This window comes from Dendropsophus ebraccatus, chromosome 6 (assembly GCF_027789765.1).
Source record: "Dendropsophus ebraccatus isolate aDenEbr1 chromosome 6, aDenEbr1.pat, whole genome shotgun sequence".
Taxonomy (NCBI): domain Eukaryota; kingdom Metazoa; phylum Chordata; class Amphibia; order Anura; family Hylidae; genus Dendropsophus; species Dendropsophus ebraccatus.
In genome coordinates this window covers 119849107-119867019 of record NC_091459.1, presented here as the reverse complement: position 1 = coordinate 119867019, position 17913 = coordinate 119849107, and the positions used below count along the sequence as shown (strand labels likewise).

General features: G+C 45.8%; 1 protein-coding gene across 1 annotated transcript in view; it reads left to right on the top strand.

The window, feature by feature from the left end:
* Window positions 1-675: 675 nt before the first annotated feature.
* EFR3B (EFR3 homolog B) overlaps window positions 676-17913 on the top strand; it is a 115411-nt gene continuing 98173 nt past the window's right edge. The window contains exon 1 of the mRNA XM_069975762.1: window positions 676-746. The gene's annotated coding sequence lies outside the window, so the exon portion shown is untranslated. The remainder of the gene's footprint in view (window positions 747-17913) is intronic.

Sequence of the window (17913 nt, the reverse complement as noted above, 5' to 3'; positions counted from 1 at the left end):
ATATACCAGGCCATAGATCATATACCAGGGCATATCCCATATACCAGGCCATAGATCATATACCAGGGAATATCCCATATACCAGGGCATATCCCATATACCAGGCCATAGACCATATACCGGGCCATAGATCATATACCAGGGCATAGCCCATATACCAGGCCATAGATCATATACCAGGCCATAGACCATATACCAGGCCACAGACCATATACCAGGGCATAGTCCATGTACCAGGCCATAGACCATATACCAGGGCATATCCCATATACCAGGCCATAGATCATATACCAGGGCATATCCCATATACCAGGCCATAGATCATATACCAGGGAATATCCCATATACCAGGGCATATCCCATATACCAGGCCATAGACCATATACCGGGCCATAGATCATATACCAGGGCATAGCCCATATACCAGGCCATAGATCATATACCAGGCCATAGACCATATACCAGGCCATAGATCATATACCAGGGCATAGACCATATACCAGGCCATAGATCATATACCAGGCCATAGATCATATACCAGGGCATATCCCATATACCAGGCCATAGATCATATACCGTGGCATATACCATATACCAGGCCATAGATCATATACCAGGCCATAGACCATATACCAGGCCATAGACCATATACCAGGCTGTGACGGGACGATTATCAGAGAACACACGGGGATGAAGCAACTTATAGAAAAGGAGAAGAATTTATTGAATTCAACTAAATGAAGCAGGTAATCCAATGCCAATAGAGTCCACCCATACGGATTCAGCAAGAGTCCACTAAGTCTATCAGTCCTCAGGTCCCAATGGAGTTCTTCCTCTTCATCCCACAGGGTGCTGTGCTCACACCAGCTCCACTTCTCTCCTCATAGATCTTCTCCCTTCATGGGACCCCAGGATCTGCCACAGTTGCAGCTCCTGGCTCCTTCACAACATCACAGACAACTGCCCCCTGTGTTCTGAGTTCTTTGTCTTCTGGTCAGGATGTTGGGGGTGGGGGTCTGCATAACCTACAGCGCTCCACACCTAGTGTCCATTATAAATTCCTCAGCAGAAGGTGATAAGACTCCATGTTGCCCTGCCCCCTTCCTTCTCCTCCAGACTCCTTGTCTCTGGTTAGGAGTCCACAGCCGGGCACACTGTCACACAGGCCATAGCCCATATACCAGGCCATAGATCATATACCAGGGCATAGCCCATGTACCAGGCCATATACCATATACCAGGGCATAGACCATGTACCAGGCCATAGACCATATTCCGGGGCATAGCCCATGTACCAGGCCATAGACCATATACCAGGGCATAGCCCATGTATCAGGCCATAGACCATATACCAGGGCATAGCCCATGTACCAGGCCATAGACCATATGCCGGGGCATAGCCCATGTACCAGGCCATAGACCATATACCGGGGTATAGCCCATGTACCAGGCCATAGACCATATACCAGGGCATAGCCCATGTACCAGACCATAGATCATATACCAGGGCATAGCCCATATACCAGGGCATAGCCCATGTACCAGGCCATAGACCATATACCGGGGCATAGTCCATGTACCAGGCCATAGACCATATACCAGGGCATAGCCCATGTACCAGGCCATAGACCATATGCCGGGGCATAGCCCATGTACCAGGCCATAGACCATATACTGGGGTATAGCCCATATACCAGGCCATAGCTCATGTACCAGGCCATAGACCTTATACCAGGGCATAGCCCATATACCCGGGTATAGCCCATGTACCAGGCCATAGATCATATACCGGGGCATAGCCCATGTACCAGGCCATAGATCATATACCAGGGCATAGCCCATGTACCAGGCCATAGACCATATGCCGGGGCATAGCCCATGTCCCAGGCCATAGATGATATACCAGGGCATAGCCCATGTACCAGGCCATAGATCATATACCAGGGCATAGCCCATGTACCAGGCCATAGACCTTATACCAGGGCATAGCCCATGTACCAGGCCATAGATCAAATACCAGGGCATAGCCCATGTACCAAGCCATAGACCTTATACCAGGCCATAGACCATATACCAGGGGCGTAGCCCATGTACCAGGCCATAGATCATATACCAGGGCATAGCCCATGTACCAGGCCATAGATCATATACCAGGGCATAGCCCATGTACCAGGCCATAGACCATATACCAGGGCATAGCCCATGTACCAGGCCATAGATCAAATACCAGGGCATAGCCCATGTACCAGGCCATAGACCATATACTGGGGTATAGCCCATATACCAGGCCATAGCTCATGTACCAGGCCATAGCTCATGTACCAGGCCATAGACCTTATACCAGGGCATAGCCCATATACCCGGGTATAGCCCATGTACCAGGCCATAGATCATATACCGGGGCATAGCCCATGTACCAGGCCATAGATCATATACCAGGGCATAGCCCATGTACCAGGCCATAGACCATATGCCGGGGCATAGCCCATGTCCCAGGCCATAGATGATATACCAGGGCATAGCCCATGTACCAGGCCATAGATCATATACCAGGGCATAGCCCATGTACCAGGCCATAGACCTTATACCAGGGCATAGCCCATGTACCAGGCCATAGATCAAATACCAGGGCATAGCCCATGTACCAAGCCATAGACCTTATACCAGGCCATAGACCATATACCAGGGGCGTAGCCCATGTACCAGGCCATAGATCATATACCAGGGCATAGCCCATGTACCAGGCCATAGATCATATACCAGGGCATAGCCCATGTACCAGGCCATAGACCATATACCAGGGCATAGCCCATGTACCAGGCCATAGATCAAATACCAGGGCATAGGCCATGTACCAGGCCATAGACCATATACCAGGCCATAGACCATATACCAGGGCATAGCCCATGTACCAGACCATATACCAGGGCGTAGCCCATGTACCAGGCCATAGCCCATGTACCAGGTCATAGACCATATACCAGGGCGTAGCCCATGTACCAGGCCATAGATCATATACCAGGGCATAGCCCATGTACCAGGCCATGGACCATATACCAGGCCATAGACCATATACCGGGGCATAGACCATATACTAGGGCATAGCCCATGTACCAGGCCATAGACCATATACCGGGGCATAGCCCATGTACCAGGCCATAGACTATATACCGGGGCATAGCCCATGTACCAGGCCATAGACCACATATCGGGGCATAGCCCATGTACCAGGCCATAGACCACATATCGGGGCATAGCCCATGTACCAGGCCATAGACCTTATACCAGGGCATAGCCCATGTACCAAGCCATAGACCTTATACCAGGCCATAGACCATATACCAGGGCATAGCCCATGTACCAGGCCATAGATCAAATACCAGGGCATAGCCCATGTACCAGGCCATAGATCATATACCAGGCCATAGACCATATACCAGGGCATAGCCCATGTACCAGACCATATACCAGGGCGTAGCCCATGTACCAGGCCATAGCCCATGTACCAGGCCATAGACCATATACCAGGGCGTAGCCCATGTACCAGGCCATAGATCATATACCAGGGCATAGCCCATGTACCAGGCCATGGACCATATACCAGGCCATAGACCATATACCGGGGCATAGTCCATGTACCAGGCCATAGATCAAATACCAGAGCATAGCCCATATACCAGGCCATAGACCATATACCGGGGCATAGACCATATACTAGGGCATAGCCCATGTACCAGGCCATAGACTATATACCGGGGCATAGCCCATGTACCAGGCCATAGATCATATACCAGGGCATAGCCCATGTACCAGGCCATGGACCATATACCAGGCCATAGACCATATACCGGGGCATAGTCCATGTACCAGGCCATAGATCAAATACCAGAGCATAGCCCATATACCAGGCCATAGACCATATACCGGGGCATAGACCATATACTAGGGCATAGCCCATGTACCAGGCCATAGACCATATACCGGGGCATAGCCCATGTACCAGGCCATAGACTATATACCGGGGCATAGCCCATGTACCAGGCCATAGACCACATATCGGGGCATAGCCCATGTACTGGGCCATAGACTATATACCAGGCCATAGACCATATACCAGGGCACGGATTATACTGGGGCATAGCCCATGTACCAGGCCATAGACCATATACCAGGGCATAGTCCATGTACCAGGCCATAGACCATATACTGGGGCATAGCCCATGTACCAGGCCATAAACTATATACCGGGGCATAACCCATGTACCAGGCCGTAGACCACATATCGGGGCATAGCCCATGTACCAGGGCACAGACTATGTACCGGGGCATAGCCCATGTACTGGGCCATAGACCACTTACGGAGCATAGCAGCCCATGTAACGGGACACAGACTATATACCGGGCCATATACAGCCTTTTACCAATATTTTTTAAGGGGTTTTTACACCGCCATGTTATATTACACAGGTATACATCAATTTTGCAGACTACAAGATAGCATGGTCTTTTTGTATTTTGGTGTGCTAAATCCAAAAATAACATCCGTTTCCTCCAATCACGTCCGGTTCTTCCGCAAAGCGCTGTTTACTAATAAACCCTTGCAGTTATAATGTAACAATATATGTAATGTTACAGATAAGAAGTGAGGGGTGGGGGCGGGAGGGAGGGACAGCCTTGTAAGTACAGAAGGAAGATCTTTTGCCTGATAAAACCTATTACTTAAAACCGCTTGTACTACTGATTTCTGCAAAAATATTTTAAAACAGATGCACTTTAAGTCTTTCCTGAAATGTTTTATGCTTGACATTTTTGTAGTCGTCTTTGGACCAGTTCTATGTTATCGTGTGGTCTCATAATGTAATATGTTACAGAGCTGGCCAAAAGTATTGGCACCCCTGCAATTCTGTCAGATAATACTCAGTTTCTTCCAGAAAATTATAGCAATTACAAATGCTTTGGTATTAAAGGAGTAGTGCGGCGCTAAACAATTATTCACTAAATAACACACATTACAAAGCTATACCACTTTGTAATGTATGTTATGTTAGTGAATCGCCCCCTTCCCTGTGTTTCCCCCCACCCACACCACACCCGGAAGTGTAGTGCTCTATACATACCTGCCTCTTGCCGACCCCCGTCCGCCATCTTGTGCCAATGATGTCATCTTTAGACGGACGGCTGAACCGCTCCGACCGTCCCTAGTGCCGGTCGCCCTCTGCCGCATCATTAGCTGCTTAGCCTCGATTGGCTGAGCACAGTTATGCTCAGCCAATCACAGCTGAGCAGCTGATGACGCCACTATTTTACTTCACTTCAGTGGCAACCCTGTATGCATCACCACCTACACTGTACACTTACTCTATAATGCCTACAGTGTATGCCTCACTGCTCACTACACACAAGCAGCCCTGCATAGCTTCTCCAGTCATCACTAGCACATTCACTGGCAGGATCTGAATCTGCTGTCGATTGACTTGAAGGCAGATATGCAGCGACTCTTTTCAGGATTTTGGAAGGTTGGTTTTGGCTGTCCAGGCATGATGGGAATTGTAGTTTTGCAACAGCTGGAGGTCCCCATCCCTAGTGGAAAGACACAAGAAGAACAAAAGAAGTTCCCCACTATGTCACCTTGTCATCCGTATACTGTAACCATACAGGGCTCTGGGAATAGCGGCTTCAATCAGACATAAGGATGTTACATCTCATGTGTGAACGTGTCCTCGGATTCCTGGCCTGTAAATAATTCACTCTATTGCTCATAGCTCTGCACTTGGTTATTGTATTATTTATCGTCGCTCTCAGTCGGCACATTTCCAGCTCTACTCTCTATCCAGCTCCTGGCGCACTTTATCATTGCAGTAATTGAACTCCATACACTGTATTAAGATGGTGAAAACCGCTGACTGCACCTGCATGCTCTTATGGGTAGTGACCTCTCTCCTGTAGTGTAAGCTCTTATGGGTAGTGACCTCTCTCCTGTAGTGTAAGCTCTTATGGGCAGTGACCTCTCTCCTGTAGAGTATAAGCTCTTATGGGAAGGGACCGCTCTCCTGTAGAGTATAAGCTCTTATGGGCAGGGACCGCTCTCCTGTAGAGTATAAGCTCTTATGGGCAGGGTCCGCTCTCCTGTAGAGTGTAAGCTCTTATGGGTAGTGACCTCTCTCCTGTAGTGTAAGCTCTTATGGGCAGTGACCTCTCTCCTGTAGAGTATAAGCTCTTATGGGCAGGGACCGCTCTCCTGTAGAGTGTAAGCTCTTATGGGTAGTGACCTCTCTCCTGTAGTGTAAGCTCTTATGGGCAGTGACCTCTCTCCTGTAGAGTATAAGCTTTTATGGGCAGGGTCCTCTCTCCTGTAGAGTGTAAGCTCTTATGGGTAGTGACCTCTCTCCTGTAGAGTGTAAGCTCTTATGGGCAGGGACCGCTCTCCTGTAGAGTGTAAGCTCTTATGGGCAGGGTCCTCTGTCCTGTAGAGTGTAAGCTCTTATGGGCAGGGTCCCCTCTCCTGTAGTGTAAGCTCTTATGGGCAGGGTCCTCTCTGCTGTAGAGTGTAAGCTCTTATGGGTAGTGACCTCTCTCCTGTAGTGTAAGCTCTTATGGGCAGTGACCTCTCTCCTGTAGAGTATAAGCTCTTATGGGCAGGGACGGCTCTCCTGTAGAGGGTAATAAGGTGCTCCATAAAGTTTATTAGTGTTATTATGATCTCTTTATAATACTTGTCATGTTTCTGGATTGCTTAGCCCTGTAACCTGTCTTGCTGTGGCTTTACTATTGCACTGTCAATATTTCTGTGTATACCATTATCCTCCACCAGAGGGAGCTGGTGCACTTTTTATGTGACATGTATAGTACATTCCATGTAGGTGCTGCAGAGCTGACTTTTTGTTGTTTCTCCTATGCTCTGTGCTAGAGTTGTGGAAAAATCTACCAGAGGGCCCCAGAATATTTCTGACATTTGTCACAGGTTGGAAAGTGACGGGCGGTGATGTAACATTGTCTTCTCCATCCAGAAAACTAAAGAAAATAGAGGAGAAAAGTGACCATGGTGAAGCAGTAAATGTAACTTACAGCTAATATCACACATGCCCTATCCAATGTTTTTGGTGCAGAATAACTCATTATTACTCATTATTATTAAGTAATATATATATATATATATATATATATTCATACAGATCACCTATTGGCGGGAGGCTGTTTAAGAGCACAAAGGGGGGCGTTACCTTCACAATCCATCCATGGTGTATACCCAGCCTTCAAAAAATATAGAGTATTCATCTTTTACACACCACTAAGAGTATGGTACAATGTCATGTAGTCCAGAGGTAGTCAATACCTTTCTCCAATCTCCAGTATATGTGTGTGTCGCAGTGTGTATATGTGTGATTTTATATAATGTATACAGTATATGTGTGATGGTATATTATGTGTACAGTATATGTGTGATTGTATATTATGTATACAGTATATGTGTGATTGTATATTATGTATACAGTATGTCTGTAATTGTATATATTGTATACAGTATATGTGTGATTGTATATTATGTATACAGTATATGTGTGATGGTATATTATGTGTACAGTGTATGTGTGATGGTATATTATGTATACAGTATATGTGTGATTGTATATTATGTATACAGTATGTGTGTGTTGCAGTGTGTATATATGTGATTGCAAATTATGTATATGTGTGATTGTATATCTTTTATACAGTATGTGTGTGTCAGTGTGTATATATGTGATTGTATATTATGTATACTTTATATGTGTGATTGTATATTATGTATACAGTATATGTGTGATTGTATATTATGTATACAGTATATGTGTGTGTCGCAGTGTGTATATGTGTGATGGTATATTATGTATACAGTATATGTGTGATGGTATATTATGTATACAGTATATGTGTGATTGCATATTATGTATACAGTATATGTGTGTGTCGCAGTGTGTATATGTGTGATTGTATATTATGTATATGTGTGATTGTATATAATGTATACAGTATATGTGTGATGGTATATTATGTGTACAGTATATGTGTGATTGTATATTATGTATATGTGTGATTGTATATAATGTATACAGTATATGTGTGATGGTATATTATGTGTACAGTATATGTGTGATGGTATATTATGTATACAGTATATGTGTGATTGTATATAATGTATACAGTATATGTGTGATGGTATATTATGTGTACAGTATATGTGTGATGGTATATTATGTATACAGTATATGTGTGATTGTATATTATGTGTACAGTATATGTGTGTGTTGCAGTGTGTATATGTGTGATTGTATATTATGTATATGTGTGATTGTATATAATGTTGTATACATTATATACAATCACACATATACATAATATACAATCACACATATACACACTGCAACACACACATATACTGTACACATATATGTGTGATGCTATATTATGTGTACAGTATATGTGTGATGGTATATTATGTATACAGTATATGTGTGATTGTATATTATGTATATGTGTGATTGTATATAATGTATACAGTATATGTGTGATGGTATATTATGTATACAGTATATGTGTGATTGTATATTATGTGTACAGTATATGTGTGATGGTATATTATGTATACAGTATATGTGTGATTGTATATTATGTATACAGTATATGTGTGTGTTGCAGTGTGTATATATGTGATTGTATATTATGTATATGTGTGATTGTATATCTTGTATACAGTATACCCGGCTAGGTTCACACTACGTATATTTCAGTAGTATTGTGGTCCTAATATTGCAACCAAAACCAGGAGTGGATTAAAAACACAGAAAGGATCTGTTCACATAATGTTGAAATTGAGTGGATGGACGCCATATAACAGTAAATAACGGCCATTATTTTAATACAACAGCTGTTATTTTAAAATAACAGCAAATATTTGCCATTAAATGGCGGCCATCCACTCAATTTCAACATAGTGTGAACAGATCCTTTCTGTGTTTTTAATCCACTCCTGGTTTTGGTTGCAATATGAGGACCACAATACTGACTGAAATATACGTAGTGTGAACCCAGCCCCAGTGTGTCAGTGTGTATATATGTGATTGTATATTATGTATACTTTATATGTGTGATTGTATATTATGTATACAGTGTATGTGATTGTATACAGTATAGGTGTGTTTGCCGCGGTGTGTATATGTGGTTCTGTGAAGGTATGGGTATTTTTGTATGAAGATGCTTATATTTTCAGTATACTTGTGAATGTATATATGGATGTGTGTGTGTACGTATGTGAGACAATGGACGATTGTAGCTGTAGGACTGGATGTATACACTCAGGATCTGAGCAGATGGAGGTGGTCGGCTCGGCTTTGCCCACGTTCTTCTGCTGTATTTGCCACCTGTTCCCTCAGCATTCGGCCTGGAGATGGATTTCCGTCTGTCCACTTTCTCCGCACTGACTGTACAAATATTTATTTTGGATCCCACGTTGTATAAGTGTTCTTCTCCATCTGCTAGATGATGGCTTACACTGAAGGCAGGAAGGGAAGGGGGTGGATGTCTTATACAAGATTACCCCCCCCTGCCCCCGCCCCCCAATGATGTGATGACCCTGCCGAGATAGACAGTGATGTCATGTGACCCTGTGATGGCGGGCATCCTCTGAATAATGTCTGGGAGTCCATTGAGGGAGACACCTCTTGGGACCGCTTTCTGTACAGCACACAGTGTATCACACAGAAAATCTGGTGTCTTTTCCGGGGTGGGTGGGGGGGTATGGTGGTATTGGTCAGGTCTGGTATCGCCAATAGATGCGTGAAGATGGGGCGTCTTCAGGTTTAGTGCCTAGGGCAGCAGCGGCTGTTAATACAGCCCTGTATGGGGACAGTCTGGATGGGACACTGTGTATGGGGACAGTCTCTGGATGCGACACTGTGTATGGGGACAGTCTCTGGATGCGACACTGTGTATGGGGACAGTCTCTGGATGGGACACTGTGTATGGGGACAGTCTCTGGATGGGACCCTGTGTATGGGGACAGTCTCTGGATGGGACACTGTGTATGGGGACAGTCTCTGGATGGGACACTGTGTATGGGGACAGTCTCTGGTTGGGACCCTGTGTATGGGGACAGTCTCTGGATGGGACACTGTGTATGGGGACAGTCTCTGAAGGGCACACTGTGTATGCGGACAGTCTCTGGATGGGACACTATGTATGGGGTCACTCTCTGAAGGGGACACTGTGTACAGAGGCACTCTCTTGAGGGGACACTCATGTAAAGGGGCACTCTTTGTATAGGGGCACTCTCTGGATGGTACACTGTACAGGGGGGCACTCTCTTGAGGGGACACTCTCATGTATAGGGGCACTCTTTGGATGGTACACTGTGTACAGGGGGGCACTCTCTGGATGGTACACTGTGTATGGGGGGCACTCTCTGGATGGTACACTGTATACAGGGGGGCGCTCTCTGGATGGGACACTGTGTATAGGGGTACTCTCTGGATGGGTCACTGTGTACAGGGGGGCACTCTTGGGGGGGCACTGTATAGGGGCACTCTGGATGGTACACTGTGTACGGGGGCAGTCTCTGGTTCTAATTCTTGCTTCTTTTTCTGGCCCCACTTGCTGATCTTCCGTCTCCGCAGATGCAACTGTGTCTCACACAACATACATCACTACTTCACATTATAGATGAATATTACTAACACACGTGCAGATGTATAAAGGCAACTCTAATCTCAGGACTGCACAGATATAAAACGTTTGAGGCGGCACGGACATAGGCCGCGGCTGGAAATCATTTTACACTCACAAAGCAGATTAGGATCTTCATGTGAGAACAAATTACATTTCATGGTGCGATAGACCGCCATCCAGCCCCCTCATCCCAACACGTTTCTGACTACAACCTCTGCTTCTCTTCTGTGCAGCATATAGGTCACTGTCTCTGGGGCCACTATAGGCCTGTCATAACCCTCTTAAATTCCTAATCTGAATTGTCATTCTAGGGTTTGGGAAAGCTGGGTAATAGATTTATTTTAGGTGGAAATGCAAATAAAGTATTATACATACAGGGGGTGTAGGGGCAGATTTACCCCTATACTGTGGTCCACTACATGGCACTGTGAAGTGACATCACCACCAGGCTGCAATGACATCACTATGAGCTAGGCATCAGCTTGTTGCATAGGAAAAGAAGCTCCACCATCCGTCAATTCTGGGTGTGATAGTCTGTCTGTTCACATACCCCTTGTGATTTATTAGAGTTGCAGAAAGAGAGGATTATTGGCGTTTGGGCTATGGGTATCAGTATTTCTGACACTGCACAGTGTGTACTGTTCTTGTGATGCTTTGGTGACATATATGGTGAGAGGACAAATGGTGACATTGTGAACAAGCGTTGTGGAAACCTTGTGCCATTGATGTGGGTAAAGGGTTGTCTTCTCTGCTGGTCGGTAAAGGGCTGTCTTCTCTGCTGGTCGATTAAGGGTTGTCTTCTCTGCTGGTTGGTAAAGGGTTCACTTCTCTGCTGGTCGGTAAAGGGTTGTCTTCTCTGCTGATCGGTAAAGGGTTGTCTTCTCTGCTGATCGGTAAAGGGTTGTCTTCTCTGCTGCTCGGTAAAGGGTTGTCTTCTCTGCTGGTCGGTAAAGGCTTGTCTTCTTGCTGGTCGGCAAAGGGTTGGCTTCTCTGCTGGTCGGTAAAGGCTTTGCTTCTCTGCTGGTCGGTAAAGGCTTTTCTTCTCTGCTGGTCGGTAAAGGCTTAGCTTCTCTGCTGGTCGGTAAAGGCTTTGCTTCTCTACTGGTCGGTAAAGGCTTTGCTTCTCTGCTGGTCGGTAAAGGCTTGGCTTTTCTGCTGCCCGGTAAAGGCTTGTCTTCTATGCTGGTCAGTAAAGGCTTGGCTTCTCTGCTGGTTGGTAAAGGCTTGGCTTCTCTGCTAGTCGGTAAAGGCTTGTCTTCTCTGCTGGTCGGTAAAGGGCTGTCTTCTCTGCTGCTCGGTAAAGGGTTGGCTTCTCTGCTGGTCGGTAAAGAGTTGTCTTCTCTGCTGGTCGGTAAAGGCTTGGCTTCTCTGCTGGTCGGTAAAGGCTTGGCTTCTCTGCTGGTCGGTAAAGGCTTAGCTTCTCTGCTGGTCGGTAAAGAGTTGTCTTCTCTGCTGGTTGCTAAAGGGTTGTCTTCTCTGCTGGTCGGTAAAGGGCTGTCTTCTCTGCTGGTTGGTAAAGGGTTGGCTTCTCTGCTGGTCGGTAAAGAGTTGTCTTCTCTGCTGGTCGGTAAAGGCTTGGCTTCTCTGCTGGTCGGTAAAGAGTTGTCTTCTCTGCTGGTTGGTAAAGGCTTGGCTTCTCTGCTAGTCGGTAAAGGCTTGGCTTCTCTGCTGGTCGGTAAAGGCTTGGCTTCTCTGCTGGTCGGTAAAGAGTTGTCTTCTCTGCTGGTTGGTAAAGGCTTGGCTTCTCTGCTGGTTGGTAAAGGCTTGGCTTCTCTGCTGCGTTTTCTGCTTTGTGGAGGGAATAGAAGTTGGCATGTCAGGAGTGAAACATCACAAACAAACACTCTGCAGCCATTGATGGAAGAACACAAGCTGGTGGTGGTGTTACTTTCAGCCCATCTGGATATAAATCCATTCTTCAAGATTACATACAGCCATGCGTGGATATTGTATCCCCTGAGGCGGATGGGATTTTCTAACAAGACAATGTGATATGTAACATGGCTAGAAATGTCCAACATTGTTTGAAAGAGCATAACCAAGACTTCCCAGTACTAGTCTAACCCCTCATTCCCCAGGCTCAAACCCATCTGTGACACCTAGATGGTGGTGTTGGCTCTATGCAACCTCCAGAAGCTGTGGATGCAATCAGCAAGGCTCCAGATACCTGTGACACCTACCAGGACCCTATATAGTCTCTCAGAGACCCTAGACCAAGAGGCGGTGAAAAATACATTTTCACCTGTTACCATTGAGGACTTTAGGACAGTGGTTAATATAATGTGTATATATTGTATATAATATATATCAGATAACTACAGCAGCAGCCACCATGGGATTGAGAGTCAATGGGATTCCATGAGTGGCAGATTATCAAACATTCTGTATTATCAGACGGCAAGGGATTTGGGGAATTGGTTGAATCCTTACCTCCACCTTCATATACATAATCCCAGCATTGGTGGATTATTCTCTATGGTAGTGTATTACAATACACATAGGACCCGGTCTTTGTTAGAGATGGTGGGGCACCGGCCTCCTTCGGACATGACACATAAAGGTGAACGGATGCTTTCATGGTAATGGACCTTAGTGTGTTTCCTATGACCACTAAGCTCTACGCTTTATCCTTATGTTCTGCCTTGGTTATTCAGGCGTAAGGATGGATGCCCTCAGGAGTCGGGGCTGCGAATCACGGCAGAGACATCACCACCTGAGCGTAAAACTAATGACAAAGCCATTAAACCCTCTGCTGCTCCACACTGTTGCTAAACCCTGTCATGCAGCCAACTCTACTAGCCCAAGTACAGGTGTAGCAGAGCTGAGTTTGAGAATGCTTTTATTGTTGTCCTAGCGTTTCTCGCTGGCAGAGAATGGGTTACCAGTAACTACACACAAACACCTTGCAGCCTGGGCATCAGCGCCACCTACTGTTCCTAGGTTACTACTGCTGTTGAGTTTTACATAGAAGTTTCCAGAATAGGGAGGAGCTATACCAATTGCCCCCCCCCCCCCTTATAAAGACCCACTGTTGTGGAAAGTTAGTTGAGTATGAGCAGAGTATGACCATGAGGGACAGGGGAGACAATCACCAGCTACCATCCTTTGGGGATTAGGCCCAACTAGACCAATGTTATACTCGACCCCTAATCCAGTACCTGAGAAGAAGGCTATAGTTTGTTCTTTTCCAGTATCTGAGATAACTTTGCCTCTTTACTAAGTATTTATTTGTGTCTAAGGAGAAAAGTGCTGCCAGTGCTCCTTAGCATTTTTCTTGGACCCTATGTAGGCTTCCGGCCAGGCCTAGAGACTTTCAGCAAATCCAGCTGACCCTTCAAAGTGTGACCTGATGCCCCCCCAAAAACTGAGGAAATGTTCTTTGTCTACAACAAAGAGACTATTCAGAGTAAGGGGGAAAGCCCCCATGAGCTAAGCTAGGGATCTTAGCCGGCTCACGGCAGTAGCATCAGGACTAGTAATACACTCTTTGCCGCAGAACCCAATGGTAATCCTTTCCATGCGACCAGGATTGAGAGCAAAGGACTTTACGGATATGTGTCTACAGTGTTCCAAGTCTCTCAGTAAATTTCCCGTAACACCACCTCCTCCTTCTCTCCCAGTGTCGTGTGATGATTGCACCGTCTCCATCTTGGGTGACCCCACAGTTCAACGGCCAGTCACAGTGTTGGCAGGTTGCAATCCGGGAACCCATTGCTGTACCCAGCACCTTCTATAATGTCCCATGATGAGCTTCTCCTCCAGGAAGTGAGCAGACGCTGTGATACGTGACACTTTATTACTCTTTAATTGAGAAAATATTGCTGTGAAACCTACAAAGCTCTGCAGCGCCTGGCGGATGAGCTCCAGATGGGCGATGGACCCCGGGGAGCACTCCATATTAATAACACAGCTGATCTGATGCCAGTGGCGGGTACTGGGGGGATTAGATTGGTGGCTTGAAAAACTCTGTTCATCTGTTTAGTTGCTGCTCGCAGACCCTCTCAGTGATATTAGCTATCGTTCCTGGAGATATAGATGGACTGTGTTCTGCCAATGTACTTATGGCTATGGAAAAGCAAAGACCCTGACTAATATCTCAATATACAGTATAGTGTAATAATTTTCCTCACTCTAAGTTCCATTAGTGTCAGTCAATAGTCTCCTATAAACAGTGTCAGTCAGCATTCCCCTATTCAATGAATAGAGGCCGCAGAAAACTGACATATCAGTTTTTTGCATGCCCGCTAGCGATCCCGGATGGAGTGTATACTATATGCAATATGGCCGGGATTCCCTCTAGAAGCAGCACAATTTAAGTTAAGTATTAAGCACGGCCGTGTTGTAAATCGGCAACAACGGCCGTGATAACTACTTAACTTACGCTGTGTGAACATGGCCTTTGTCAGCATTCCCCTTTATGGTGTAAGTCAGTATTTTCCTACATACAGAGTGTCAGTCAGCATTTTCCTATAAATAGTGTCACTTAGCATTCTCCTATATATAGCCAGTCAGCATTCTCCTATAAGCAGTGTCAGTCAGCATCTCCCTATATACAGTGTCAGTCAGCATTCTATATAACAGGGGTGTAAAACTCAAATACACAGTGAGACAAAATTAAAAAATTGGACAAAGTCGTGGGCCAACCTTATAATAATTGATAATTATTGAAGCGGAATGCCGCGGTGCTGGCACTGTCAGAGCAGCGTGCACTGTGCACTATGATAAATGACATGATAAATTGCTATGATATGATTAAACCCAAACCGATGTAATAGCCACCCCCCCCCCCCCAATATTGCCCCATGTTGTAGCCAACCCAACCAAAATTGCCCCACATATTAGCCAGCCCTCCCAGTAGTGCCTTAATAGTAGCCCCCCCCCAAGTGTCCCGTATGGTAGCCAGTCCTCACCAATATTCTCATATAGTAGCCAGCCCTCCACAGTAGTTTCATATAGTAGCCAGCCCTCCCCATATTGTCTTATAAAGTAGCCAGCCTCCCCAATAGTCTCTTTTATAGTAGCCAGCCCACCCTGTAGTCTCATATAGTAGTCAGCCTTCCCAATAGTGCCCAAATAGTAGCCAGCTCCCCAAGTGTTCCATATAGTAGCCAGCCCTCCCCAATAGTCTCTTTTACAGTAGCCAGCCCTCCCCTGTAGTCTCATATAGTAGCCAGCCCTCCCCCCATAGTCTCTTATATAGTAGCCAGCCCTCCCTAGTAGTCTCATATAGTAGCCAGCACTCCCCAATAGTCTCATATAGTAGCCAGCCCTCCACCATAGCCCTTCCCCATAGTCTCTTATATAGTAGCCAGACCTCCCCCATAGTCTCTCATATAGTAGCCAGCCCTCCCTTATAGTCTCTTATATAGTAGCCATGGTGGGCCAGATGTAATTCAAAATCTTAATTGCCTGGCGGGCCAAAAATAATGACACCACGGGCCATAGCATTCTCCTATGGACAGTGTCAGTCAGCATTCCCCTATAGACAGTGTCCGCGTTTTCATATTAAACAATAAACATTTGGCAAAAAATATTTTTTGCCTAATTATATTATAAAATAATGTATTTTAGGGTATATAGAATCTGGGCACACAGTTGTGAGGGGGTTAATGTAATTGTGCCACATGCCCTCTGCTATATACACAGAGGTGAGGGGGTTAATATAATTGTGCTGGTCCCAGTATACACAGTCTAGACGCTCTATTTACAGGAGTGGAATATTCCAGAGACTTTGCAGGAAGATGTAAGAACCTTGCTGCGGGCACCGCTCTGTGCCAGGCACCAGACTGTGCCATGCCGGGCAGTGACAGCAGCCACTATGTGTCAGGGGACATTACAGAGAGTCACATCACACAGAGCCGTGCGCTGCCCCATAGCTCTGTGCTCTCCAGGAATCACATTACACATTATTACAGTCACAGCTCAGACACATACATGTGATTAGGAAATATTACCGGGCAATGTCACCCATGCCCTGTGCCCATACATGACAGGAACCCCCAGATAACATAACGCTGGTCATCACATGACGGGAAGAAATGCTGACTGACACTGTGTATAGGAGAATGCTGACTGACACTGCGTATAGGAGAATGCTGACTGACACTGTATAGGAGAATGCTGACTGACACTGTGTATAGGAGAATGCTGACTGACACTGTATAGGAGAATGCTGACTGACACTGTGTATAGGAGAATGCTGACTGACACTGCGTATAGGAGAATGCTGACTGATATTGTATATAGGAGAATGCTGACTGACACTGTGTATAGGAGAATGCTGACTGACACTGTGTATAGGAGAATGCTGACTGACACTGCGTATAGGAGAATGCTAACTGACACTGCGTATAGGAGAATGCTGACTGACACTGTGTATAGGAGAATGCTGACTGACACTGTGTATAGGAGAATGCTGACTGATACTGCGTATAGGAGAATGCTGACTGTGACTGTGTATAGGAGAATGCTGACTGACACTGTGTATAGGAGAATGCTGACTGACAGTGTGTATAGGAGAATGCTGACTGACACTGTGTATAGGAGAATGCTGACTGACACTGTATAGGAGAATGCTGACTGACAGTGTATAGGAGAATGCTGACTGACACTGCGTATAGGAGAATGCTGACTGACAGTGTGTATAGGAGAATGCTGACTGACACTGTGTATAGGAGAATGCTGACTGACACTGTGTATAGGAGAATGCTGACTGACACTGCATATAGGAGAATGCTGACTGACACTGTGTATAGGAGAACGCTGACTGATACTGCGTATAGGAGAATGCTGACTGTGACTGTGTATAGGAGAATGCTGACTGACACTGTGTATAGGAGAATGCTGACTGACAGTGTGTATAGGAGAATGCTGACTGACACTGTGTATAGGAGAATGCTGACTGACACTGTGTATAGGAGAATGCTGACTGACACTGCGTATAGGAGAATGCTGACTGACACAGTGTATAGGAGAATGCTGACTGACACTGCGTATAGGAGAATGCTGACTGACACTGCGTATAGGAGAATGCTGACTGTGACTGTGTATAGGAGAATGCTGACTGACACTGTGTATAGGAGAATGCTGACTGACACTGTATAGGAGAATGCTGACTGACACTGCGTATAGGAGAATGCTGACTGACACTGTGTATAGGAGAATGCTGACTGACACCGTGTATAGGAGAATGCTGACTGACACAGTGTATAG